Below are 26,928 nucleotides of genomic sequence, written 5' to 3' on the forward strand. Positions count from 1 at the left end.
GTCTGCTTATTCAAAAGCCCCACTGGCGTGGCCGCTGACCGCCTAATTAACTCCTCCAAGAGTGTTTATTTCTGCCGCGTGACAAAGGCTGGGGACCTGGTTTGTACCCACGAGAAGCTTTTTCCCAGTGACTGACAACGTGTGGCGTTAAAATGTGAACTTTGTCTTACACCCGCCTTCTTAAGAAAGTATCTGCCTAAGAGACTGAACAAACTTGTTTGAAATCCTCCGGGGATTTAAAAGGTGTTTGCCTGCTTGCTGTAAGCTAGAAAGATTAAGGACGAATTTTAGGAAAGGGGGGAAAAGAATGAATGGGTTAACAGCGTGGAGCCCCAGTCAGCATAGCGGGTTTCATAGCATGGAGCTGACTGTGTTATTTGTTCCTTCCCTCTAGACTTAATTCTTAGCCCGGAATTCAGGTCCGCAGTCAGTTTTAGCAGGGAGCCCTTTGAGTCCAAAGGGAAATCTAACTGGATTAAAAATGCTTAAAGAATCTGGATGTTATCTCCACCCCCACCTTATCCTCTTTTTTTTTTTTTTTTTTTAGTTTGTGTTTGGAAGGAAGAGAGGCGCTCTGTAAAATGAGAAGAGCAGAAATCAGCTTCCAGACACATGGAAAGACTTAAAAATTCTGAAGGGGCGACTTCATGAATAGTAAATGTTGTTATTGCACTATAAAGTGACTTAATGAAAAAATTTCTGGCCCTAATCAGACAAAGCAGGGGAGTGGGGTAGAAGGAGGTGAGACAGAAGTAACTCAAATAGAAGGAATGGCTGAGGAAAAGAAAGCTGCAAAAAAAAAAAAAAAAATGCCTTCGCGATGCCTGATAAGGCTCTCGAAATGGCTTTGATGGGATTTTAATTGATCTTCCTGCAGGCTTGAGGTTGGCTCCCCACACACGAGCGTCTCCTGGCTATTGGCGAGGGAAAAACTAGCTGGGAATGGCAGAGCATGACAGCTACCAAAAGGCTTGTCTTCCCTGCTCTGGGTCACCTCTACCTGGCTTCTTAAACCAGCAGCCAGACCTTGGTTAGGCTACTCTTCTCTGGGCCTGGTGCCCACCCTACCTTTCTCCAGGTTCTGACTCTTCTCTGAGGGGAGATGGGCCTCCACGACACTGTAACAAAGTTTGTTGCCATGAGAATTCACCCCTTTTGGTTGAAGTGCTAGGTATGTGGCTACACCTAATGCAATGTGCAATCTTGTCGGAAAAGCACGAAGGAGGAGGCCTGGTGGTTTTCTTTCCAGTGTGTAGTTCTGGGACAGATTAGTTCTAAATCCCTGTCAGTCCCCTCCTAAGGCAGACTGGATTCTTTTTCCTGTTGATGATGAATAAGTTCATTTTCCCTTCCCTTCCCACTCCCAGCTCTCTTCCTTCTTATCCAAATGGATGCCCTAGAAATCAGTCCTTCTTACGCTCTACCCTCCTCCATTTTAAAATAGAAGGTAGAGGACTGTCTCCCAGCTTCGAGCTCTGACACATAGGTAGCCGCATTCTGGTGGTCTTAGACACACCTGATTTTCTCCTGAGGATGTGAGAGAGGGAAGGGGGTCCCATTGCTTGTTCAAGGCCTTGCCTCATTGTTAAGGGCAGAAATTAGGATCTGCATTTCCACTCAAGACTTTTTAATAATTGTGGATTCAACTAAAAGCCCAAATTCCTGTGCCTTAGGCTTGCTCCTTGCTTTGCCTGAAAGGTCGAATGATGTTCAACCACCTTGTTTGGGTTGAACAGAATTGATTTTGAGACGCTTGTTGGCATGCAGGGACTCCAGGAAGGGGCTGTCCAGCTGGTTGGGGTGACCCTTATTTTCCTGCTCAGCCATGTCTCTGTTACCTGGGGATTTACACAGAGGAAAACCGAAGCCTTGGTCATGGCTCCTGGTCAGTAGGAGGCTTTGTGGAGACGTGGACTCTTGGTGGTACAGCCAGTAAGTGCTGTTTTATTTCTCATCCTACCCTCATATGTCTGTAAACCTCCACTAGCTCCCACAGATATTTTTCACCTGGGTAGTTTCTTTTTTTTTTGGCTGCATTATGTTTGTTGCTGTGTGCAGGCTTTCTCTAGTTTTGAAGAATGGGGGCCACTTACTGTTTGCTGCAGTGTGTTGGATTCTCATTGCAGTGGCTTCTCTTGTTGTGGAACAGGGGCTCTAGAGTGTGGGCTCAGTTAGTTGTGGCACATGGGGTTAATTGCTCTGTGGCATGTGGGATCTTCCCAGACCAAGAATCAAACCTGTGTCCCCTGCATTGGTAGGCGGATTCTTAACCACTGGACCACCAGGGAAGCCATAGTTTTGAAGGTTCCATATGTTTCCCCTCCTCAGTCTTTCCTAACTTGAGGATTTAATCAGTGTTTTTCTTAAAAACAAATCTAAGATACTGAAATACTTTAAAAAGGCTACCAAAGACAGAGCTCCAAGGTGCTAAGTTGCCCCAAGGATTAGCAGAAAATGCCTCCTCCCCAGGAGAAAAGACTTGAAAGTGGACTGGTTGAGGGAGTTTTGGTATTTTACTAAACACCTAGGGCTCTCTAGGGCTTCCTGGTGGCTCAGAGGGTAAAGCTTCTGCCTGAAATGCGGGAGACTGGGCTTCGATCCCTGGGTCGGGAAGATCCCCTGGAGAAGGAAATGGCAACCCCCCTCCAGGATTTTTGCCTGGAGAATCCCATAGACGGAACAGCCTGGTAGGCTACCGTCCACAGGGTTGCAGAGTCGGACACGACTGAGCTACTTCACTTTCTTTCTTTCACTTTCTAGGGCTCTCTACCCTCCAGGGGCTTCCCTGGTGGTGCAGTGGTAAAAAATCTACATGCCAGTGCAGGAGACACAGTTTCGATCCCTGGGTTGGGAAGATCCCTGCAGTAGGAAATGGCAGCCCACTCCAGTATTCTTGCCTGGAGAATTCCATGAACAAGAGGAGCCTGGCAGGCTACAGCCCATAGGGTCGCAAAGAGTTGGACACGACTGAGCATGCACACACCCTCCAAGCAGAACCAGAATGAGGACTGGCAGTATGAAACACCTGAGGAACAGGATGTGATATCTAAAAATTCTCTGGTGCTGCTGTGTAATTCTAAAGTTGAAGCTGTGCCACTGAATTGCACAGAGGTTGGCCAAAATCACATTTAGCTGAAATAGCTGTAACCCCAGATCTCTGTATTTAAGGGAAACCTAACTCATGGTTATGTATCCTGACCGGATTAATCCTGTGACTCAGAAGGAAAGCAGGCCTTGGAGTCCCCTTCTTCTACAGAGAACACACTGATTTCCTGTGAGGGGAACAAATATGCTGAGAGTGAACACAAATTGCTGGCCCACAGGCTGTTTCTGCCTCCCACCTAGCTAAGCCAGGGAGTGGTGGTGAGCAAGTGGGTTCTGCAGTCCTGTGACCTCAGTTCAAATCCCAGGGACTGCACTGCTGCCTGTGTGACCTTAAGCAAATTGCATCACTTCTCTGTATTTAAGCTTTCTTATCCGAAGAGAATAATACCTACCCACAGTTTTGCTGGGAAGACTGTTAACCTAATATGCGTAGACTCCTTTATTCCATTGTTTTGTTTTCATTTTGCCTCCTGAATTACATATCTTTAGTGAAAATTAAAGGCAGAATGGGGAATATCTTTGTCAAAGTTGGACACCACCCATCTACCTGAAAAATGTTAATCCCTTAAGCTCTTCATATGAACAAAGCCAGGGAATTTGCTGTGCTTACACTAAACCAGCTGGGAGTTTCTCTCTGTTCTCTGCCTGGAGCTTGCAGTTTGGTTTGGTCAAGCTGATCTCTGGTCTCATTTCAGTCTTTCCCCCCACCCCCAGACTCCCTACAGAGGGGGAGCAGTCCTTCCCCATGAAGTCAGCATTGGAGCAGAAGGAAGGGGGAACGGAGAGACCCCTGTACTAAACTGAGGGACTAGACTAGAAATAAAAAGCCTTCTAAGTACCTAGGGCCCCATACTGTCCTTACCCACAGAGCTGGGCAGGTTGCCATGGTTACTCCCCTTCCTGAATCTTTTTCATACCTTGGAAGGAAGCCTGCTACCTTAGGGTAAGCAAAATCTGAACAAATTGCTTCCTGGTCTAAAAATGGAAGTTACTTTTTTTTCTTAAGTGACATAGAATGTCCTCTCTACCTACCTCATCTTTCCCTTCTGAACTTATTTTAATCCAAAACTTTACTCCTAATTGTCCAACTCCAGCTCATACTTACATCATCACAGTAAAGAAGAAACATTAAGACTTATAAAATTTCAGGAACATAAAAGGTGCTGCCTCAATGTAGAAGCAGCCCAGCAGTGTCTCTCTGCAGCTATAAGTTATAACTTAGCCTCTAGGATAGCTAGAGGCAAGTGACCTTTAACTTCTTCAAACTGGTAAGAATTTTGTGTCAACAGAGCAGCCTGAGTGAATGTTCAGCTGCAGGGAAGTTACCAGGAGGCAGAATGCATAAAGGCTGTCACTTAGATATTTAGGTATCCACAAAGGAGAAGGAGCTGCTGGGTTTGAAAGTAAAAATACTGGAAAAGCTGGGTATGAAACATTCTCCAACCTGGAAGAGATTTGGGCAAGGAATTTATGATTGAATGTTTCCTCTGGGTAAAAAGTGATCCCATTTCTCTCTAGCAATGTGTTACTCTGAAATAGATTTAGATCTTTGTGTGACAGGTAAACTGCTGTAAGTTCTCATTTAACAGTTAAATTCATTCATTCTTTCAGTGTTGGACACTTAACTAGAGTGTGTAGTTCACAGCTAGAAAGAACTCATCTCAGACTAATTCTCAGAGTGTAGTCCCCAGATCAGCTACATTAGCATCACTTGGCAACTTGTTGGAAATGCAAATTCTTGGTTCCTATCCCAGAACCACTAAACCAAATATGAGCAGTAGGGTCCATCCAGTTGTATTCCAACAAACCCTTCACATGATCTAAGAGAAACTTTCATAACTCAGTTGTTCAATGGAAAGCATAACAAAGTAACTGAATTCCTACAATCATGGAAATAATAAAGCAAAGCATTTAAACGGAGCTCAGTTTAACTGAATCTTAAAAAGATGAAAAAGCACAGACTCTGACTTTTTTCCTGCTATCTCAAGTTTTGCTTTCTTGATTGTAGGAAAACCAATCTACTCCTTAGTTCTATATTATAACCTCGCTTCCAAATTCTTTTCCCTCTTCTGGAGTTTTAAAGGAACATAATTAATCTCCATTTATTATGAAACTGTCCCAGTTACTTCTTTTTGAAAAAGATTTCAGTAAACTAGATCATTCTTCTTAAGCCAGATGGTTTTCTCTAACCTATAAAACTTTTTATTTTGTTTTTTCATGCCATGCCCAGAGTACAGATGAAGGTCTCTCCATCATGGTAAATGAATCTGTTCCACTTGGTTTTCATAGTGCTTTATGGTTAGTGAAGTACTGTTCTTCTCCCATCTGACTTTCACTTTAAATAACTTAAGGTAGAAACAATATCTCCATTTCTTTGCTCCAGTGTGATCAATAGACATAAGCCTGCCCTAGGTCATTCCAGTAAAGTGATAGAGTCAGGATAAAAGCATGAATCTTTATGATTAAAATCTTGATGTTTATCAGAATACTTAGTAAATACCTATTATGTGAAGTATGTGGCTAGGCTAGCAATGGAAGAACTCCCAGTGAGTAGAAATCTAGAAGAAAGTCTGAGTTACGTAAAGGAGAGAGAGTAGACCCTAGTCCTGCAGTAGAATGACCGCACTGCTGTTTCTTAGGCATGCTACTCGATGTCTCTGACCCTGAGTCACTTCACTCACCTTGTACAACAGTCCTGAGTGACTGGTGTTAATCAGAGAGACTGGTGTTTAGCAGGGGTCACTTCTTAGATGGAAAGATACAAGGGTGTGATGTAGGAGAGAAATGGAACTCTGAAGAAGCAGCAGAGGTTAGTGGTTAAGAACTTGGGCTTTGAACCACAGATGACTGTGTCCGTAGTAACTAAGCTGATACAAATGGTCTTGTTTGTGGTCTTTAGGCAAGCTAAAATCTAGAGATGAATGCATCCAGGCTGCAAACGAGAAGAAGCCCATCTTTCTTACATACCGTGAAACTATTAAATGTGAGGGTCAAGCAAGAAAACGTGGCAACGCTTCATAGACCAGTACAGGCACACAGATGTTAACTCTTAAGGCGCCTCTCAAATGTTCTCTGGGCAGGACAGTTGAGTCCTCCTGAGGTTAACATTAATCCATGCCCAAAGAACCCGAAAGTGAAGAATAACTTCATTAATGGATCTGTGGTGGGTGCAGCTGCTCTCCTTGTTCTATTAATAAACATTTCACCCAGTGACCTCACTTATTTTTCATATTTTAAGTGTCCTATTAAGGGACCGAGACCTGTTCTAATCTCCTATAATATGTAATGCAGATTCTAACATGCTTTTTGTAACCATTTAGTGCAGCAGAAATAAGCCACATGTGTGTGAATATTTGTCAGAGGGTTCACATAGTCCTGTGAAGATTGCTGAACCAGTCTGTCTTTGGGACACAACGTTAATCCTGATGGGAAACATATAACTTAACTTGTTCAGAAATTGGAATGGTACATATAGTAGGTGCTCAAATCCCTTCAACGGAAATATCAGCTGTGCTTTACTACATCAGCGTTGAGTGGTGTTGGTGTGATTTGGGGGTTTTGTTTTGGGATTTCTTTTTTAAACCTTTGCCTCTGAAGTCAGACATCTCAAATAAAATCCCAGCTTCAAAATAGAAAACAAATATGTAACTGATCGAATAGGCTCTTTTGGCGATAGGTAGTTGACAGTATGGAGATTTAATATTGATTTCTCCCTGGACCAAGGTTCAGCTGTACCTGAAACTTTTCAGAAGTGTTCAGGTACTTGAATTGAAATGATAGTTTTATTTAATGTTCAACCTGTCTTCTGAAGGATATATTGATGCACAGATATTTGCTTGGCTGCCTGATAACTTGTTCTTGGGGTTTTTGATTTGTCAGATGGTCTGAAGTTTTTGTTGATTGTAATTGAAATTTGGATAAAAGTGTCTACGTCTACTTTCTAGTGGTAACTTTAAATGGTAACTTTAAAGTTAGCCTCTAAATGGTAACACCCACTAGGGAACATATAACTGTCAACAATTGCTTCCTACAAGAAATTTAAACAAAATGACAAACCGCTCAAGTAATATATTGTTTTATTATTAATTAAATGGTACACAGTAGGGTCCAGAGAAAGGAAAGGACTCGTGTGATGATGGACTTGGCCTTTAAGCAAATGGTGGAAGTCAGATCAGCAAAGCGAGGAAGAAAAATGCGTTCTAGGCAGAAGCTCATAAGTATATCATGCAGATGTATGACCAAAGAATACTGACTGGCCAGTCTGACCAAGAGAAAGAACAAAATGAGAGAGAGGTCAGAGGTGATAGATTTGAAAACGAGAGCTGGATTGCAGAGTTTTGGATGTCAGGGCAAGAACTTAGATCTTTATCTGCTCCTCAGTAGATCTCTATTTTAAATCAGGAGAACATAATGCTGACTGAGATCAATTAACCTAGCTATCTTGGCAGTATGAGTTTGAGTGGCAATTGCTCAGTAGTTGAAGAAAAACATGTATTTCATGAAAAATCAGAAAAGTAAAGATTTTAATATTAAGGAACAATAAATGGCAACTGTGTATTCCCCCTAATGTTTTAAGGGCACTGCTCTTTACTAGACTGGGGGTGGAGGGGCAGGGGTGGAGGTGGGGCTAGAAAAGTAAGATAAATAATTCCCTGACCTCAAGATTTCACTGAATTAGGGGAAGATTTCTACATGGATCAGAGGGCAGCAATAGGTCAAGTGTAGAGAAATGGTAGGGCTAGTGAGAGGTCAGTGAAAACCTCAGACAATATGTCTTTTTTGTTGGTGTTTTTTAATTGGAAGATAATTGTTTTACAATGTTGTATTTGTTTCTGTTTTACAACATGAATCTGTCATAATTATATATTTTATATATATATATATTTACATATACATATACTCTCTTCTTTTCTAGTGAGTTGGCTGTTTGCGTCAGGTGGTCAAAGTATTTTTTTTTTTTTTTTTTTGGTCAGAGTATTGAAGCTTCAGCTTCAGCTTCAGCATCAGTCTTCCCAATGATTATTCAGGGTTGATTTCCCTTAGGATTGACTGATTTGATCTCCTTGCAGTCTAAGGAACTCTCAAGAGTCTTCTCCAGCACCATAGTTCAAAAGCATCAATTCTTCAGTGCTCAGCCTTCATTATGGTCTAACTCTCACATCTGTACATGATTACTGGAAAAACCATAGCTTTGACTGTACTGACCTTTATTGGCAAAGTGATGTCTCTGCTTCTTGGGAGTGGCAGAGGGTGAGATGGTTAGATAGCATTACCGATTCAATGGACATGAATTTGAGCAAACTCTGGGAGACAGTGAAGGAGGGGGAAGCCTGTCGTGGTGCAGTTCATGGGGTAGCAAAGAGTCAAACAGGACTTATCAACTGAACAGCAAACAGCCCCTTCCTCTGAGCCTCCCTCCAACCCCACTGCCATCCCATCCCTCTAGGTCATCACAGTGCCAAACTGGGCTCCTTGTATTAGGTACCAGCTTCCCACTAGTTATCTATTTTGTACATGGTAGACACATCTTGGATGGACTTTGAATGATGGGTATGAATGCAAGTAGGTGAAGGCAGCAAATGCTACAGCCTAGGGAGGTAATAAGAGAAGGCATTGTGTGTGTGTCCATGGTAAATGCAAGCGATCAGCCTCTCCAGGGAACAGGTGGCTATGTATATATTTAGTGTGCATTCTAATTATGCAAGGCTTTGAATCTCAGGTTGACTTTGAATGGAGGAATTGAAGAGTGATGCCTAATTAATACGAAATCAGGAAACCCTGAGGTCTGATAGGGTACCACTACAAGAATTCAACCATGAAAATAGGTCAGGGACAACCAAAGTCTCATACAATTTAGATTCTCATTGGATCCTTTTGAGAAAATGAAAGGTAGAATTCACCTCACAAAGAACTTCTTTACTTCAAATATTCTAATATTGTGAAATACCTGTACTGTGTGTATCAGTTCAGTTGCTCAGTCATGTCCGGCTCTTTGCAACCCCATGGACTGCACCACACCAGGCTTTCCTGTGCATCACCAAACTTCTGGAACCTGCTCAAACTCATGTCCATTGAGTCAGTGATGCCATCCAACCATCTCATCCTCTGTTGTCCCCTTCTCCTCCCACCTTCAATCTTTCCCAGCATCATGGTCTTTTCCAGTGAGTCAGTTCTTTGCATCAGGAGGCCAAAGTCTTGGAGTTTCAACTTCAGCATCAGTCCTTCCAATGAATATTCAGGACTGATTTCCTTTAGGATTGACCGGTTTGATCTCCTTGCAGTCCAAGGGACTCTCAAGAGTCTTCTCCAACACCTCAGTTCAAAAGCATCAATTCTTCAGTGCTCAGCTTTCTTTATGGTCTAACTCTCACATCTATACATGACTACTGGAAAAACATAGTACTGTGTGTATAAAAAATATCAAAATAGCACTGTGTTAAGAGTTGGCTAATTTTGAGGAGCAAGGTATGTGAGACAAGGTAGTACACCTTTTTTGGAAGCAGGAAATCAGAATGGTCATGAGGAAAGATTGGGGAGAAATGCCAGAAGTAAGTAAAAAACAAATTCATTTTTGGTGGGGAGGAAGGAGAGATGAAAATGAAGAGCAATTATGGAAAACAGGGCCAGAAGTGTGCCACATTCAGTAGACATGTGAACAGTCTAAGATACAATATTAGCTTCATTGTGGATCTTTTAGGTATATCCATAAACAAAATAAAATCTGTAGTTCTGTTTCCAGATAGTGTGTAGAGACACAAATGTTCAGCTCTCCATACAAGAACTCTATTATACTATAATAGAAACAATGGATGCAACTGCGTACTGTTTTAGGATCCAGATTCTTGTATTTCATGCAGCCAGCACTTGTTGAGGGCCTCGCTGCTATTCAGGATGATGGAAAAGCCATTTTCCTTTTTTTAAGAAAAAAATTATTTGCTTTTAATTGAAGAATAATTGCTTTACAGTACTGTGTTCATTTCTAGCAAACATCAACATGAATCAGCTGTAGGTTTACCCATGTCCCCTCCCACTTGAACATCCCTCTCACTTCCCTCCCCTTTTCACTTCTCTAGGTTGTTACCAAGCCCTGGTTTGAATTCCCTGAGTCATACTAAAGCCATTTCCTTGATGAAGGCTGACCTTAACCAAATGTTACCTAATATTCTCTTGCTAATACTCTTGTAAACGAGGTAGTGCTCTTTAAAGAACCAAAGATACTGGTAGGGACCCATGGTTATATTTTCAAAATATTGATTCATTTACATCCACAGTTCAATTGTTTGGCCTGATCTGAAAGTGACACTGTTGTACTCTTAGATAAATCTTGTAATTAAGAGTGCCACAGACTATTTTTGGTTCTAGAATATAGTGGTTTGTGTCATCTCTGAATTGCTTGTGCTCCTGAAGTGACAAAACTTCCGTCAAAGGAGCATGGTGTTTCTTTCCCATGTTTATGAAAACACTGTTGATTCAGGGCTCTAGTTTTAAGATAACTTTGCAGGAAACATTGTTGACAGTCCTTAATGATCTAACATATCACAAGATTTTTTTCCTCCCACTGGCTCTGTCACAGAGAGGCAATATTGTCTTCCAGATTGCAATATTATTATAGTGAAAAGTGTTAGTTGCTCAGTTGTGTCCCGACTCTTTGGCACCCCGTGGACTATAGCTCATCAGGCTTCTCTGTCCATGGAATTCTCTAGGCAAGAATACTGGAGTGGGTAGCCACTCCTTTCTTCAGCAGATCTTCCCGTCCCAGGGATCGAACCCAGGTCTCCTGCATTGCAGACAGATTCTTTACTATCCGAGCCACCAGGGAAGCCCAATATTGTTATAGAATATTTCCAAATATTTAATGTAAATATTCCCCATCTAATTAATGTTTTAAGTAAATATCATTTTAAACTGTCTTGAAAAGGATAATTATGCTCTTAGACAAAATTTTCATCTTTCCATGGTCAATATTTAAAAGAGAGCAATTAATAGAATTCCTTGAAGTAGTCTAATTTTACCTTCTTTTACTAAACTTTATTAATGGCAGTGAAACTTTATAGGCTAACTGGAAACCTTTCCTCTAAAATACTCAGCTTATTTTACATGCTTATTTTCTCTCCCCTGCCTACACTGTAAGCCCCTTGAGAGTTAGATACCGTATCTATTTTTGTCACTGTATATATAGCATAATACAGTGCTTAGTACATAGCAGGTGTTCAATAAACATTCACCAGGTGAATGAGTGACTCAAGCTACTCATCTGCAACATTATTTGGAATTTATTATAAATTGAGCAGAATGGGGAGCTTCAGCTTGCCTTATCTTTGGTATAAGCAAAATAGTTTTGAATCTTTTTTTTTAATTTTAAGGTTATTTATAATGAGCAATATCCCTAGGTTCCTCTAAGCTATATCAGCACAGGGCCTGAGAAAGGCCAACAAGCTGTTACTGAAATTTAACAGATAGTGTAGTCTTTTCAAGTCCTTGGTTTAACTTCTACCACTGGAATGTTCATCATGGCACACAAATCTATCTGACCCCGTGAACACAATCACTGGCTGATAATAATCAGAGTGGTGAATAGTTCTCAACCTGGTATTTCCTCCAAGGACAGCTTCTTATTCTCCTCCTGTTTCTCCTTTTAAAAGCATCCACCAAACTATTTACTAAAGAACTAATAAAAATTGAGAAAAATAAATGAAACCTTTGGCTCAGTACTGGATAATTAAGGTTACCCCTTTCACAGCACAATTTCTGCTCAAATCAAGGAAACCTGGGTTTTAATTTGTGTGTGCAATTATATTACAGGTACAGATTTGATATCCATTAGGTTCTTTAAATGCTGACTTTGGTCTCTACAGAGACCTCACTGGATCTAAGGAAACCAATCTGGAAATTGACTTTAGGCCATACTCTGACCCCAACTTTAAAAATCCTAGCATAGGAGTTTTATCAAGCCATAGTGAACGTTTGATTCAAAACTTACTGTTCATTTGTTTTAATGTATCAGGAGCTTTCCTAAACACCTTTGGATAAGCAAACATCAGTTAATGAAGTCTAAGATGACTGTATGGAAAGCTTGCTGTGGGCAGCATTCCACAAGTTTCCAGAGATGTTCAAGTTCAATTTGTAGGTTTTTTTAGCTTTTGAGTATAATTTCAGGTGACTGATCCTAGAGTAGCTTCATGATTCTGTCTTTAGCCCAAGTGAAACTATAGATTTGCCTACATTTTAAATATTGCTATCTGACAAATTAGCACTTCTTTAGGGAATTTCATTTTAGAAATACAGAAAGGCACATGTCACCCTCATATCACTATTCTAAATCTATTAGAAGCAGAAATCTGTCTCTCACTCTACTGTTACTCTTCTTAGCCAGCATTTCCTTGGTATTGATCCTTCTAGTCTCTCTGTAGTTTTATAGAGAAACATACACACAATGGGAAAATGCTGTATATTCTGCTTTAAACAAGGAGCTATAATGACATGACTACTTTAGTCCACAGTTGCCTTTTATAAAAGTCGTCCCTTTAAGTGCTCAAATTTCAAATATCACTTTACTTACATACATTTTTATAAAACTGACATGAGAATTCTTCTTTTAGGTTTTAGAATGAAAGTTATAAGATGTATTGCCCTTTTTTTTTTTTTTAAGCCATCTTTAGGACACACTGTTTATTTGAAGTTTGAGGGTCACCAAGCATCTTAGCTTGGTAAGATGGGATAACCTTGAATCTGACATTTAAGATTGTTAGACCTTAACCTTTCAATTAAAAGGCTTTGTTTCCAAAAGATTAGCCACATAAGTAAATGAAAGAAACCGGCAGTGTTGAATCACTCAAAATGGCAAGTTCATGCAACTCTCCTACTACAAAGCTATCTGGCTCTTTGATGCTGTGGCTCCATACAGACTTGTCACCACCTCGACCTCCACACCATTGCTCAAAATCTCCAAGTCTTCTCAGTGCCGTCTAGACAAAAGAGAGTTCTGTAAATCCACTCTAATCCAGTCTGACCCACTTTTCAACCTTTTTTTCATAATATAACCCAGCACTGGTCCAGTATTCTAGCCAAAATGACATAAATATCCTTTTCTCATTGCTATCACTTCCTCTTTCCCAATGTCTTATCTGGCTAACATTCATTCCACCTATCTTAAGAACTACAAAAATTCTCTCTTTTTGCCTGTATTGTTCTAAAACAAAGAAATTCAGAGCATAGATATTAGACCCATGTGACTTTCAGGGAGCTGGTTGACTTCTGTACTTCAGCATCCACGCTTGTCAAATAGAGATGACAATACTTTCTTCTAGGACTAAATAAGAGATACATAGCCTCACATCTGGCAAGTAATAAATATTCAATAAATTTAATGTTTAAAAATGTGGTATTCCTTCTGTTTCTAAAAAACCTATTAAAGCCATCCCCAACCCTGAACTCCCAACCTACTTTACTCTGCTGTCTTTTCCCAGACCACCTGTCAGCTTCTGAAACCCATAGTCCCTTTATGGGTTTCCCGTGCTAGAGTGTAAACCCCATAAGGTAAAAAGGAATGAATTTGAGTCAGTTCTAATGAAGTAGATGATCCTAGAACCTATTATACAGAGTGAAGTAAGTCAAAAAGAGAAAAACAAATATTGCATTATTAATGCATATACATGGAATCTGGAAAGATGGTACTGATGAAGCCATTTGCAGGTCAGCAATGGAGACTCAGACACAGAGAACAGACTTGTGTGCACAGCAGTGGGAAGGAGAGGGTGGGACGAATTGACAGACTAGCACTGAAACATGTACATTACCACATGTAAGATAGATTGCCAGTGGGAATCTGCTATATGATTCAGGAGCTCAGCACAGTACAATCTAGAAGTACAATCTTGATAATCTAGAGGGGTGGGATGGGATGGGAGGTGAGCAGGATGTCCAAGAGGGAAGGGACAGATGCATACCTATGGCTGATTCATGTAGATGTATGGCAGAAACCAACACAAGATGTAAAGCAATTGTCCTCCAGTTAAAAATCAATAAATTTAATAAATAAATAAACTCTATAAGAGAATAGGTCTTTATTTCACTCACTGATGTATCTCAAGTGCTAGAAGAGTGCCTGGCACATAGTAGGGATGTAAATTTATTACGTGAATTAACTTGTTGGCACTAATCACTGGCATTCAGGGGTTAACTTTGTTTCCAGGCTCTGAATTGTAATGGCTTTGAGCAGGTATCAATCACTAAACCCTTATGCTTTCAACAATAGCAAAGAAATAAAGCTGCTTGTATTTGAAGGCCTTTTGAATTTTCTAGTAGCATAGCTTCAGAGCAAAATCTAGGGTAGCCAATGATCTACCATCTGTGGAGTCACACTGACTAAGCACAATGCTCTTAAGAGTCAACAGGGGTGGCATTTGACTCTTAAGAGAATTTCTTAGTTGAAGATGAAAATGTAGAATGAAATTTCAGTTAGAGAAGCTCAACTCTGCAGAGAATGGCCAGATATTTTATTCACATCCTACTTGTGATGAAAGTGAAAGTGAAAGTCGCTCAGTCATGTCCAACTCTTTGCAACCACATGAACTATACAGTCCATGGAATCCAGGCCAGAATACTGGAGTGGGTAGCCTTTCCCTTCTCCAGGGGATCTTCCCAACCCTAGGATTGAACCGGGGTCTCCCGCATTGCAGGTGGATTCTTTACCAATTGAGCTGATAATTAATCTTAAAAGTAAAACTTTGCTTATCTTAGAAAGACTAAGAAAGCATGTTATTGTTGTTCCTCTCACTGTTTTCTTTGGTGAAATTCATTGTCTACATGCTTCTATACATTCTGGTTTTTAAAGAGATTACAACTATATTACAAACTAAGATATATATAAAATAGATAAACAACAAGGTCCTACTATAGAGTACACAGAACTATATTCAATATCCTGTAATTATCCATAATGGAAAAGAAAAAAATTAAAACTATAAATATATTTCTAATTTCAAGTTTTACTGCAGTAGAAGACATCATTGCTTTTTTTATAGAACTTGTCTTAACCTCCTTGTGTACAATATTGAGTCTTTTTAATAAAGATTGGATTAGGAACTTAATAGTGGCTTTCAAAGACTTGTCCTTGCACAGAACTATAGAGTTCAGCTAAGGAAACAAATGATCTAATTGCATTCTCTCATGCTAAAAATGCCTACTTAATGAGACTGGAAAATAGCAGATGCCACTGTGGAATGACTCTAAAGCTTCAAGGACCAACTGAAGTTCCTTTTATTTAATGACCATATATAATAAGGATCATAAAGAGAAGCTACAAATGGAGTCCCTTTCTAATCACTTTTATCCACTCATATTTTCCTTAAGTGGTGGTGGTAGTTTAGTAGCTAAGTCGTGTCCAACTCTTGCGATCTCACGGACTCTAGCCTGCCAGGCTCTTCTGTCCATGGAATTCTCCAGGCAAGAATACTGGAGTGGGTTGCCATTTCCTTCTCCATTTCCTTAAGTATTTAAGTGTCAATTGCCTAGCAGACACAATTTTGCAACAGGCCATTAATGGTTCAGATAACAGATGAGATTGCTCTAAATGCTAATGAAACCACTTGCTCAGTGAATCATTGATGTTGACTGTGAAGACTAATCAGAAACCTTTTTGTAGTTGAATATGAATATGATATGTCATAATGGGTCAGAAGATTTCAGTGGAAGCCCAGCATAGTGGCCGGTGATAAGGAACCATGTCCACTGGTTTGTGCGTGCATATCATGTCGCTTTAGTCGTGTCCAGCTCTTTCCAGCCCTGCGGACTGTAGCCCGCCAGGCTCCTCTGTCCATAGGATTCTCTAGGCAAGAATACTGATTACCATGCCAGTGTGGCATGGTAAGTTTATGGCATGGTAAGGAGGGTTACCATGCCCTCCTCCAGGGAATCTTCCTGACCCAGAGATCAAAGCCACATCTCTTACATCTCCTGCATTCGCAGGTGGGTTCTTTACCACTGGCACCACCTGGGAAGCTCTACTAGCTCTAGTGCACTAGCTCATCTCATGCTAAATCTGTAGAGCTGTGTGGCACACCCACGATTTGTCAGCTTAAGAAGGCAATGGAAACCAACAGAGATGGTGTACATGCAACAGGCCTTGGAGTAGGGAGGATTCCCATCTCATCGGCTTATTCTGGGAAAGTCTTCCCATAGTAAATTAAATTTTTGACCAATTATTTGCCTTAAAGTCAAGGCTTGACCATGAGGTGATACTTGGTAACTATGAGTGCTAGGCAGATTATAAATGGTAACTTAATGCAAAGGACAAATATTCAATATGATTTCTTTTTTAAAAAATTTTATTGAAATATACTTGATTTACAGTGTTGTGCTAATTTCTTACAATTTGTAGTCAAAGCTCTGAGAACTAGAAAAGAGACAAAGTTCACAGGCTTTTAGCACAACTGTTAGACAATATAGTACTCTCACTATTAATTTAAGTCAAATTCATTTAATTGGAAAGGAATAGAGGGTTACCCAGTATCAGATTCACACTATCTTAAGCTGCAGATGAATAACACATTTGAACAGACACAGAGACAGATCTAATAAATGTCTTTATAGTCCAGAGAGCCAGAAAAATTATATAGATTGTCTTAGTGTATAGATTTATCACTTCAAATATGTTCAGCCCTTTGGAAAGCAGCGATTCCTTTGCTTCTATATGAATTGATGGTTTATTTAGTTAATGCGTTTATTGCCTTTTTGCAGTTTTTTAAGTAATTTATTTATTTTTTACTGTTCTGGGTCTTCATTGCTGCAAGGGCTTTTCCCTAGTTGTGGCTAGTGAGGGTTACTCTCTAGTTGCGGTGTACAGGCTTCTCTTGTTGCAGAGCACGGGCTCTCGGGTTCACGGCCTCAGAAGTGGCGGCATAGGACTCAGAAGTTGCGGGTCGCTGGCTCTAGGGCACAGGCGCCGTAGTTGTGGCACGTGGTGCACAGTGGCTCAGCGGTTGCACCGCAGCATGTGGGATCTTCCTGGATCAGGGATCTAACCTGTGTCTCCTGCATTGGCAGGCAGATTCTTTACCACTGAGCCACCAGGGAAGGCCCATTAGATACCCAAACTATGCTGTTGAATCAGGCTAATAGTATAGGTTTATAGGAAACAACATACTGCATTGAATAGTACTTCATGGAAATACAAAGTTAAGACACTGATTACTTCTTCGATCTTGCTGAAAAATATCTAGATCAACAGTAAAAAGCAATCATGTTGGAACTGGACAAGAAGAATATCATTTTTCTAGGCTCCTCACAAAGTCATTGGTTAATGCCACCTCAGGAACTTATCTTCTGAAAAAGAGAAAAGAGTAAATGAAATATTCAAGACTTGAGCCTTTGAAAATATGCATAATGACATAACCAGGACAATTTTCTTAAGTACCTTTTTTTAATGCAGCTGGCACAAATTTGTCATTCCCTCCCCTCCCCACCCACCGAGCTCTGAGATGATTTTAATATTAGAAAAGATGACTTAAGAAACCAATCCAGTGGACTATATGTGTTAGAAAATCTTCAAAGTCACTCTAAATCCCAGAGTAAACTTTTCGACATCTGTTCAGATTAAGATGATACTTGAGATTTTTCCTTGTATTCCTTGATTATTACAACCAAGAAAGAAAACCAGTAACCTGTATCTTCATTTTCTAACAACTCTTAACTTAGTTCACTGAAATACCCCCTCTGTTTTAACTTAATTTACAGAAGTCACTTAAATGATTGCCAAACGTGGAATAGAAATTGACTTCCTGAAAACTTTAGATTATTAACATTTAATGTTTGGAATATATAGGAGTGGCTTTTGCCTAAAGGCTTTAGTAGGTATAAGTATCCATGAATTACTCTTCCCAACTTGCGAATTATACATCAGGATTGCTTAGGTAGATGCCTAGAAATGTTTGTGGAAGGGAGGACCAGTTAATGGTGACAACTTACCTAATAGTAACAGGTTTAATTTGGTTGCTTTCACATGGATTTATGTATAGAATTCATGAAACAAAGTGTCTCACCTACTTAGACTTTAGAAGTGAAAGTCTGATAAAAGTGGTAGATTTTTTTTTTCTTGTAATTGGAACTTCCAGTGCTCATGCAGTGAATGAACCATATACACATATTTTGATACTTGGAACACCTGATTACATATGTTGTTCAGTGTAGTTGCTTCAACTGCCCAGCAATTAAAATCCCAAAACTGTTTCATTTAGCATGAGTTAGTGTGCTGCTGTTTAGAATTTTTCTACCCCTTGGTTTAAAAATGCATTGATTTATCCCCATATACTTATTTGATCCAATACCATTTCCCGAAAGATGAGGGAATAATGATTGAGTGTGAACCTTAGTTTAAGGACGCTTGTGCATTTCCACTACTTCCTTCATCTCACTCTGCAGCAACTTCTTAGAATATCTGTGTGCTCACAAGTTCAAAGCAGGTGGTCTAGCTATTTCAGACTGTTTTTAGAACCTGTCACCTAAATTTTCAACACTTGAGTAATATTAATATATCATTGCAAGAAGCAAGAAAGCAAGTTGGTAGATTCACCTTTCTGCTTATCTAACAGAACCTGCAATTACTTAGGGATTTCTTACCTGTTAACTTATCTAATTTGGCCAGTAACCAAGAAGTAAACAAATGAGTGTAAATGCATATTTCTTCCAGATGAGTTCCCCTGACCTTTTAGATTTCATTCTGGTGACTTCCTAACCTTCAGCAAGGTAGATCACTGATGTTGTGAGAGGAGAGGGCTGGTTATCAGGTTGCTGTTTCTCTGTCAACCTGAAATTCAACAAATATTAATAGAAAATTCCTTTTTATTTTTAAATGACTCATTTTTCCTTTATCTTATTTAAAGGCAACCAAATCTTCCTAAGGGAAATCAGCTAAATCATGAAGCACCACCCTTAGAGTGATAACTGATCTATCAAGTACACAGGTAACAGTTAACAGTAAATTAACTTACTGAATCACTGTGCTATTCACCTGATACTAACACCACATTGTAAATCAACTATACTACAATAAATAAAATAATGTAAAAAGTAGTGCATACATATATGCATCAAATGATATGTAGCAGAATGTTCATAGAAGCACAATTCATAACAGCTCCAAATTGGATAAAATTTGTGGTATATTCATATAATGAGATATGTGGTAAAGATAATGAACAAGATACAACATAGCTGGAACTTCATAGATATTATGTTGAGTAAAATAAAGCAGATGCAGAAGCAAAAAAAAAAAAACAAACAAGTAAATAAATAAAATACAGGTGCTTCTAAATAATGTATTTTTTCTTGAATTCTTCTAACATTCAAGATGAGTCCTCTAACTTTCAAGGTGACTGTTGTAATGGCACTCAAGTAGAAAGTGGGACCTGTTTAACAGTTAAGATTTATGTGTACAAGCGTCATAGGTGAAATCACAGAAGGGTTCAAATGTATAAACCATGTATCCTGAAGTCCAGGTGCTAGGTGTATGACATGGTTGAGCTGACTTCATTTGGGGTTACTTCATCTGGGAACGAGAAAGCACAGCTTGATGCTGTGTGTTCTAGGAAACAAACTGCTAAGTTTCATCTGTATGATTTATTTGAAAGCTAGCTTGAAATTAGGAAGAGAGATGAGTTTTATTAAATGAACTTGGGAAGGATAGATATGAGAGCGGTGAAGTATTTACTGGTCAATTGGGGCAAGTATGCATAGATATGAGGGAAGATTATTGAAGAAGGTGTGAATAGTGTTAGTGTATTGGCCTAGAAATCAAATGTATGGCAGTCCTTTTCCCTTGTTCTGATTTATTCGTATTTTGACTACATTTTCTTGCAAGGGACAAGCATAATATCCACTGTACATTTAGGTGCCAAATTCAAAGTAAAAATCATGTTTCTGTGATTTTGTACCAGCTCCATGATGCTTCTCAAATCACAACCCCAGAGGCCCTGCAATAGAAGAATTCCAGAAGCTTCCATGTTAGTAGTTTAGTCCTTAAAAAAAAAAAAAAACTTAACAATATTTCATAGATTGTTTATTCTTTATTCTAAAGAGAGTATTCTACTCTCTTCCTTTGCCTTTAGGATGGGAGGGAAGCAGAATGAAATATAGTATCCTTTACTATCTAATAGTATGAAGTAGAGTTCTTCTGAATTCATATTTTAAAACTGCAGCTCGGGGTCCCCAGCCTTACAACAGCACCCAGGGTGAGTTACTGTGCTACCACAACACCGTGGTGACTTTTGTCCTTGAAGCAAGTGCTCTGGTGACTGAGGCAGGGGCTGCCGTCTCTGGTCCCACCAGGCTGTCCCTGGGTGGGGGCAGAAGTGCTCTGCAGGGCTCCATCGTGTCCCCACAGGCCCGCAGGTCACACAGCTCCTTCGATGTGCTCACACGTACCACTCACCAGCCAGAGTATTGTGTGTTCAAAGTCTCTTCAGTCATAACCCCATGGACTGTAGCCCGCCCGGCTCCGCTGTCCACAGGATTCTCCAGGCAAGAATACTGGAGTGGATGGCCGTGCCCTCCTCCAGGGCATCTCCCCAACCCAGGAAGAGCTCTTAGGTCTCCTGCATTGGGAGGTGGGTTCTTTACCACTAGCGCCACCTGAACCAGGGTACTGAAGCCTGCCCGAAGTGCCAGCATGTCTTCTTGACTGGGGACAGTCAAGACATAGCTGGGGACCCTGACATTTGAGCCCAGTCTTTTTTGAAGGGCGGAGGGGGGTGGGGAGGGGGCGTTGCCCTGGGTCTTCATTGCTGCGCTTTCTCTAGTTGTAGCGAGCATGGGCTGCTCTTCATTGTGGTGCCCAGGCTTCTCATTGTGGTGGCTTCCCTTTTTGTGGAGCACGGGCTCTGGGCACAAAGTCTTCAGCAGTGGCAGCGTGTGGGCTCTGTAATTATGGTATGCAGCTCTAGGACTCGTGGGCATCAGTAGTTGCAGCACACTGACTTAGTTGCCCTGAGGCACCTGGAGTCTTCCCCAAGCAGGGATCAAACCTGTGTCCCCTGCATTGGCAGGTGGATCCCCATCCACGGTGTCACCAGCAAAGTCCTGAGCTCCGGGCTTGAATCTAGCCTTCTTATTTTTCATCTGTTCCTCAGACATAAGGAGTTTTCCCTCCCCTTCCCCCCATACCTCCCCCCACATTCCCACTCCATGTTGGACCACTTCAATCCACTGGCCATTTCCCAGATATGTCTTACCTTGATAAACAAATTTACCTACTAAGTTGCCAGCTACCTCTGACCTAAAGCCCAAGGTGTATGGAGAAGGGTAGCCTTTGTTTCCAAGCCCCTCCTACCCCCTCAAAAGGCATAATTTCCTTTCCTCCAGAACAATGGATTCCTAAGTGACGCTAGTGGTAAAGAGCCCACCTCCCAGTGCAGGAGACAGACGAGATCTTCCTTCTGTCAGGGGTCAGGGAGATCCCCTGGAGGAGGGCATGGCAATGCACTCCAGTATTATTGCCTGGAGAATCCCTTTCCTTTGGATTAATGAGAATCACTCATGTATCCTTCCATAGGTGATACGTTATCTAATAGAGAAGCAGCTAATACGGTAGTTCAAGATGGTGCTTAATGAACCGTCTATGAACCTGACTCAAGCATGCAGTCATTACCTTGCCAATCTCTCTTCCCCACATAGCTCTTGAGGCATGAGTAAAAGGAGATGTTAACGTTGAGACAGGTATACTCTGTGAGGTCGATTAATCCAATCCTAAGCATCATGTGTCTGTATTCACAAAAACTCTACATGGTCCATAGACCGCAGAGATATTCCAACAGTACCTTCTTTCCTAGAGTTTGACTAAGTGTAAAGAGAGATTCTAGAGTCAGTTTGCTGTGTCTTTGTTCATACAAGCATATTAACTTGTGCCCAGCTTACACAAGTTACTCTGTGAATCTACACATTCTACCTTTTCTAATCCTAGTAAAGTCTTCAAAATAAGTCATTGCATTGAAACAACTAAGTAATGTGATTGTAAGATTGATCATCTGCAATACTTCAGTTCACCTTGTGAATAATTTTTAAACATTTTTAGTGAATTGGTTGCATTGCACAGTCTAGGGAATAGGTCTTCATTCAGATAATAACATATCAGATATTACATATATGTTATTATTCAGATAATAACATTATTATCTGAAGCCCCCTATTTTGGGTGCTTCCCAGTGGTAAAGAACCCTCCTGCCAATGCAGCAGACATGAGACTCAGGTTCAACCCCTGGGAAGATCCCCTGGAGGAGGGCACAGCAAACTGGTCCAGTATTCTTGCCCAGAGAATCCTGTGGACAGAGGAGCCTGGAGGGCTACAGTCCTTGGGGTCACAAAGAGTCAGACACAACTGAAGTGACGCGTGCAAGCCTGTTTTTAAAGTCTTAAACTCTCCTAAACACTTTTATTATGATGACTGTTCTTTAGGCTCTGTTAGGAAATACTCCTAATAAAAACTTATTTTAAAAACAAAATGTGTGGAGGTGGGTACAAAATTGAGAGGTCATAATGAGTCAAGAACATTGGAAGTTGCCAACTGAAGAACTCAAACTTCCTAGCAGGCTTTAGAAAAAATAACTAAAAGGCCAAGTACTGAGTAGCAGAGAATGTACTGAAATAATGTGAATTCTTTGATCTGTGAGTTACGTCTCAAGCCTAGCCAAATACTTTCTTCCAAGCAGCTGAATTAGCATTTGTGAGCTAGTTTGACCAGGTAGGACTCCAGCTACCTAGCAAAGGAGGATCTAGTGATACTGTATCATTAGACCCCATAAACTCCTTTTTCTGTTTCGGTTCAGAAAACATCTATTCAAGCTATTCTGCTAATTTATCTTCCTGTTCTTTGGTATATCTATTAACTCATTCTTGGTTCAGTCTCAATATAACGGGCCTTGTATGGACTTCTTAAAAAATAATTTGTTTGTTTTTTTTAAAAAAAAAAAAAAAAAAAAGACTCATACCCTCTAAAAATAGGACACTCGAGTCTCATTTTAGGATCTAGATTTTTCCTGGTACCAACTCTTATCTACAACCAGCTGTTTAGCAGTTAGACAAGTTATATATTCTTTGTTGCCCTCAGTTTCTTAATCCTTATAATGAAAGGGTATGATGAAATTATTCCCTAGGTTTATTGCAGTTCAGTAGCCTAACCCACTTGGTATTTGTTTCTTTAAGGCAACAAAGGATTGTGGAAGTTAGACTTATACCTCAAACTTGTCAGTGCATTAGAATCATCTGCAAATCTTTAAAATATATTGGTGCTTGCATCTCTTTCTGCTTAGATTCCAACTTAATGGATCTGGGTGTGTCACGGACTTGGACAACTTAAGAGCTCCTCATAAAAGTTCCCCAGGGGATGTGAGGTAGACCCTTCACACTGCCAGTGGTGATAATGGAGGCCGAGATTTGACTCAGAATTCATTAGAACAGGCCTCTCCGGATAACTTGGTGTAGTTTTTATTCCCATAGTCCTATTCCTGTCAGATGTGTGTGTGTTAGTCGCTCAGTCAAGTCCGACTCTTTGTGACCCCATGGACTGTAATTCGCCAGGCTCCTCTGCCCTTGGGATTCTCCAAGCAAGAACCTATCTTCTACAGTCACAGAAGCCAGAGCTGGACAGGAGGTGGTTCTAACAGTATTTCAACTTACTAGCTATTTACTTATTGGTCCCACTTGTTCTAAAATCATTTAAACACTTGGTGTGGAAAAGCAATGTCAACTACAACACAAGACTCTATACCTGCCACATAGTCCATGGCTTGCTACAGTCCATAGGGTTGCAGAGAGTTGGACATGACTGAGTGACTGAACTGAATTGTCCATGAAACCTAGATGTGATTTAACCGTAGTTACCACGTGTTGAGAGCTTTCTGTATTCGAGGCACTGAGGTCTCTGCATCAGTTATTAATGATTTCTTAATAACAACACTACAAATTATATTCCCATTTTACAGGTGAAGAAATGAATATTAGATAGATTGACTCAAGCCATAGAGCTAAAAAGTAGTGAAAATGTTAAAGACTTCTTAGCCTGAACTCTGACCTGCTACACTATCTGGCCTCTTTCCCAAATTAACTGTCTGGGGAACTTTTAACTCTGGTCTGACTTGGTTTCAAAGGCTGGGAGAAGTTTTCCAGTTCAGAGCTTTCTAAGTCCTATCTTCCTGCAGCATCCTTCCCAGGGGTTACAGGCAATGATATGTGCTCTCTGTAAATGCCTAACCAGTGCATACCTCCTTGACTCAGGCACATTTTGTTCCTGAGGCCCCTACAGCAGAGTCAGCATTTACAAGAAAATCTCCTAAGGACTCCTTTTCAATGTGTGTTAACATAGTCTCATTTCCCCAATTAAATAGTCTGCAAAAATCTTACTGTCTACTCAGCTTGGCCTTTGCAGGGTAGAATCAGTTTTCCTAACAGTATAGGGATTCAAGCAGTTAAGGGAGACTAGTTTTGCACCAAATATCAGCAACTTGGCTGCATCATTTCTGATAAGGTCCCTTATTCTCAAAAGGCTACTTTGAAGATAGTGCTGAAGGCTGTTTGCTGCCCTCTTGGACCCCAAGATGTGCCCTGAGGTTAATATTTCACATGTCCTAGTTCAGTATCTCAGCTGAGACAAGCAAAAGGTTCCAAAGGACAAGGAGGCATACTTCTGACCCTTCCAAAGTGCTAGACACTAGCAAAGACATCGATGTTGCTTTGTCCTTGATTCTCCTTAACTCCCTTTCCTGTGTCTGTTTTATGCGGCTCTTTCTGGAAAGTTAACTGATATGTGAAAGTCCATGGGATTATGACTCTGAAAGCAGCTGGAGGAATACAGGTTAACATCAGTGGAATTTAAAAAAAAAGATAAGAACAGCAGCATATATAAAAAGAAAGGGAACACAGATCATGTTCAATTAAAGCCCATCAGCTAGTTAGTGATTGATCTTGTGTTACTGAGTCCATTTCAGTATTCATAAGATGGAGACACATTCTATTCACAGAGCTGCCAGGACAAGTGTTCAAAGGGCTTGGTAGGTTAGGGTTTTGTACTATTCCCCTTAACGTTAAAAACAGGTCTTTTATCATTTGTAGAATGGGGCCACCTTTAAATAAGTTCTTAAGTTATTCCTTTTACCAGCATTGAGACTGACCAGGAAAATTCCTATCTGCTCCGAATAACAGGTAAAAAGATAGACTGGGAGGGAGGTGGCAAACTTGTGTCATGATGTTGCTTTAGAAACCTGTAGTCATTCATTAGAATCATTGCTGATGCCAATACTATTCCTCCTGATGGAAAAGTGAGGAAGAATAAGGAGGCAGCAGCCAAATTTGTCCCTGCACAAGTGTGTCCCTATGCTCCGTATTCCAAGGTTCTAAATACTTGCATGAATCACTTTAAGTGCTAAATAAACTATAGCAGATTGTTTTCTAGTGTAAAGGACATAATCATCTTAAGGTGACTCACACAGCCTTCTGGTATACATTCCTCAGAACTTTCTCAGAAACCATAAAAACAAAAAATGTTGCAAAATGTCTCCTGATCATCTGATTCTTGTGCTGTGGAAAGGGGAAGTCCCCACATGGTTTGCATGAAGTCCAAAATCCAAGTTAGAGATCTTCACTCAAATGAAGCTCATTTTTTTGACTTAGCATAGTTTTCATTTACAACTTTCTATTCTGTATTAGACCTTAAAAAGGGGTCAAAATATACAGTAACTTTAGATTCTCATCTGTTTTCAGATGATCATCTTATTTCTATTCTTGGGCTTCTAAAGAAGTAAACAGATCATTCCTAAGAACTAGAATAACAAACCAGCTAGGTTTAGGTGAGGTGAGGGGGCAGTCCATGTGACTTTTTGATTATGTTTTTGGACTTTATTAGTAATCCATGTTTTATGATAGCATCCTTTGTGTGTGTTTCCTGATTAACTTTCGGTCCTTAGTCAGAAGGACTATCCTTGCTGGTTGTCCTACCCCCAGTGGTTCTCCTTTAAAAATAAAAGTTAAAAATCTTTTTTACCTTACAAGAGCTTTAAAATAGATGCCTTTTTTTTTTCTTTCTTTTTCTTTTTCTTTCAACAATACCCTAATTTGGGAAAGCAGTCATAGGAAATGGTAGGGTCTCTTTTGGTCCTCAGCTTCCTTTTTCAGGCTCAAAGCCTTCCCAAAAATCAATTCATTATAAAATCTATTAGAGGTTTTATGAGCATAGTTGACAATTCTGTAACATTGTTGGAAGGAGTATGCATTTGAATTTTAAACACTGGATTTAAGTTGATTATTCGTACAGAGGGACATCAGTCTGGAAGCAAGACTTCCTCTGTCTCCCGCAGGTCAAATGGTAACTTGGGCAATTGGGAGGTCTGTGATGAGGGAATTTCTCTTTAAACCTGTGGAGAAAGGTGAGTGTTTATCACTCTCTTATACACATAACTGGTTGTACGCTTTGGCTAAAAACTTTTCGGTAAACCTTTGATGTTTCTTTATAAAGAGATTTATCTTTGAGTCTTGGAGCCTGTGAGAAAAATCTACCTTCCAATCATTTCAGGAAGCACAGATAATTTTTAAATTGTATGGCCTGCATTAGAGACCTGCCCTTGGCTATTACAACCCAACAGACACATTCCTTTTCTTCAAAAAATATGCTAAGATGCTAAAGGAACGTTTTATACCCATTTTTTTTTCTCCCCTGCTTCTTGTAACTGCTCATCCCCAAACCGTGAAAGGATATAGTCAAAGAATACCAAGCACCTTAAAACAATCCTAATGCTATGAATGTTGAACTTCAGTGTCTAACAAGAGAAGTTTTTGCTATAAAAC

At 40.2% G+C, this 26,928-nt stretch overlaps 1 protein-coding gene across 5 annotated transcripts in view; it reads left to right on the plus strand.

Annotated features, from left to right (window-relative positions):
• The window catches only part of DAB2 (DAB adaptor protein 2), a 192,501-nt gene that overhangs the window by 137,074 nt on the left and 28,499 nt on the right, over positions 1–26,928 (plus strand). Inside the window, exon 2 of one of the 5 annotated variants that reach the window (XM_043887171.1) lies at positions 548–654. The exons of 3 other annotated variants lie outside the window; for them this stretch is intronic. The gene's annotated coding sequence lies outside the window, so the exon portion shown is untranslated. Of the gene's footprint in view, positions 1–547; positions 655–18,983; positions 19,065–26,928 lie in introns of all 5 variants that reach the window. One more of the 5 variants, XM_043887173.1, reaches the window with a different exon arrangement.

Source organism: Cervus elaphus, chromosome 25 (assembly GCF_910594005.1).
Source record: "Cervus elaphus chromosome 25, mCerEla1.1, whole genome shotgun sequence".
Taxonomy (NCBI): Eukaryota; Metazoa; Chordata; class Mammalia; order Artiodactyla; family Cervidae; genus Cervus; species Cervus elaphus.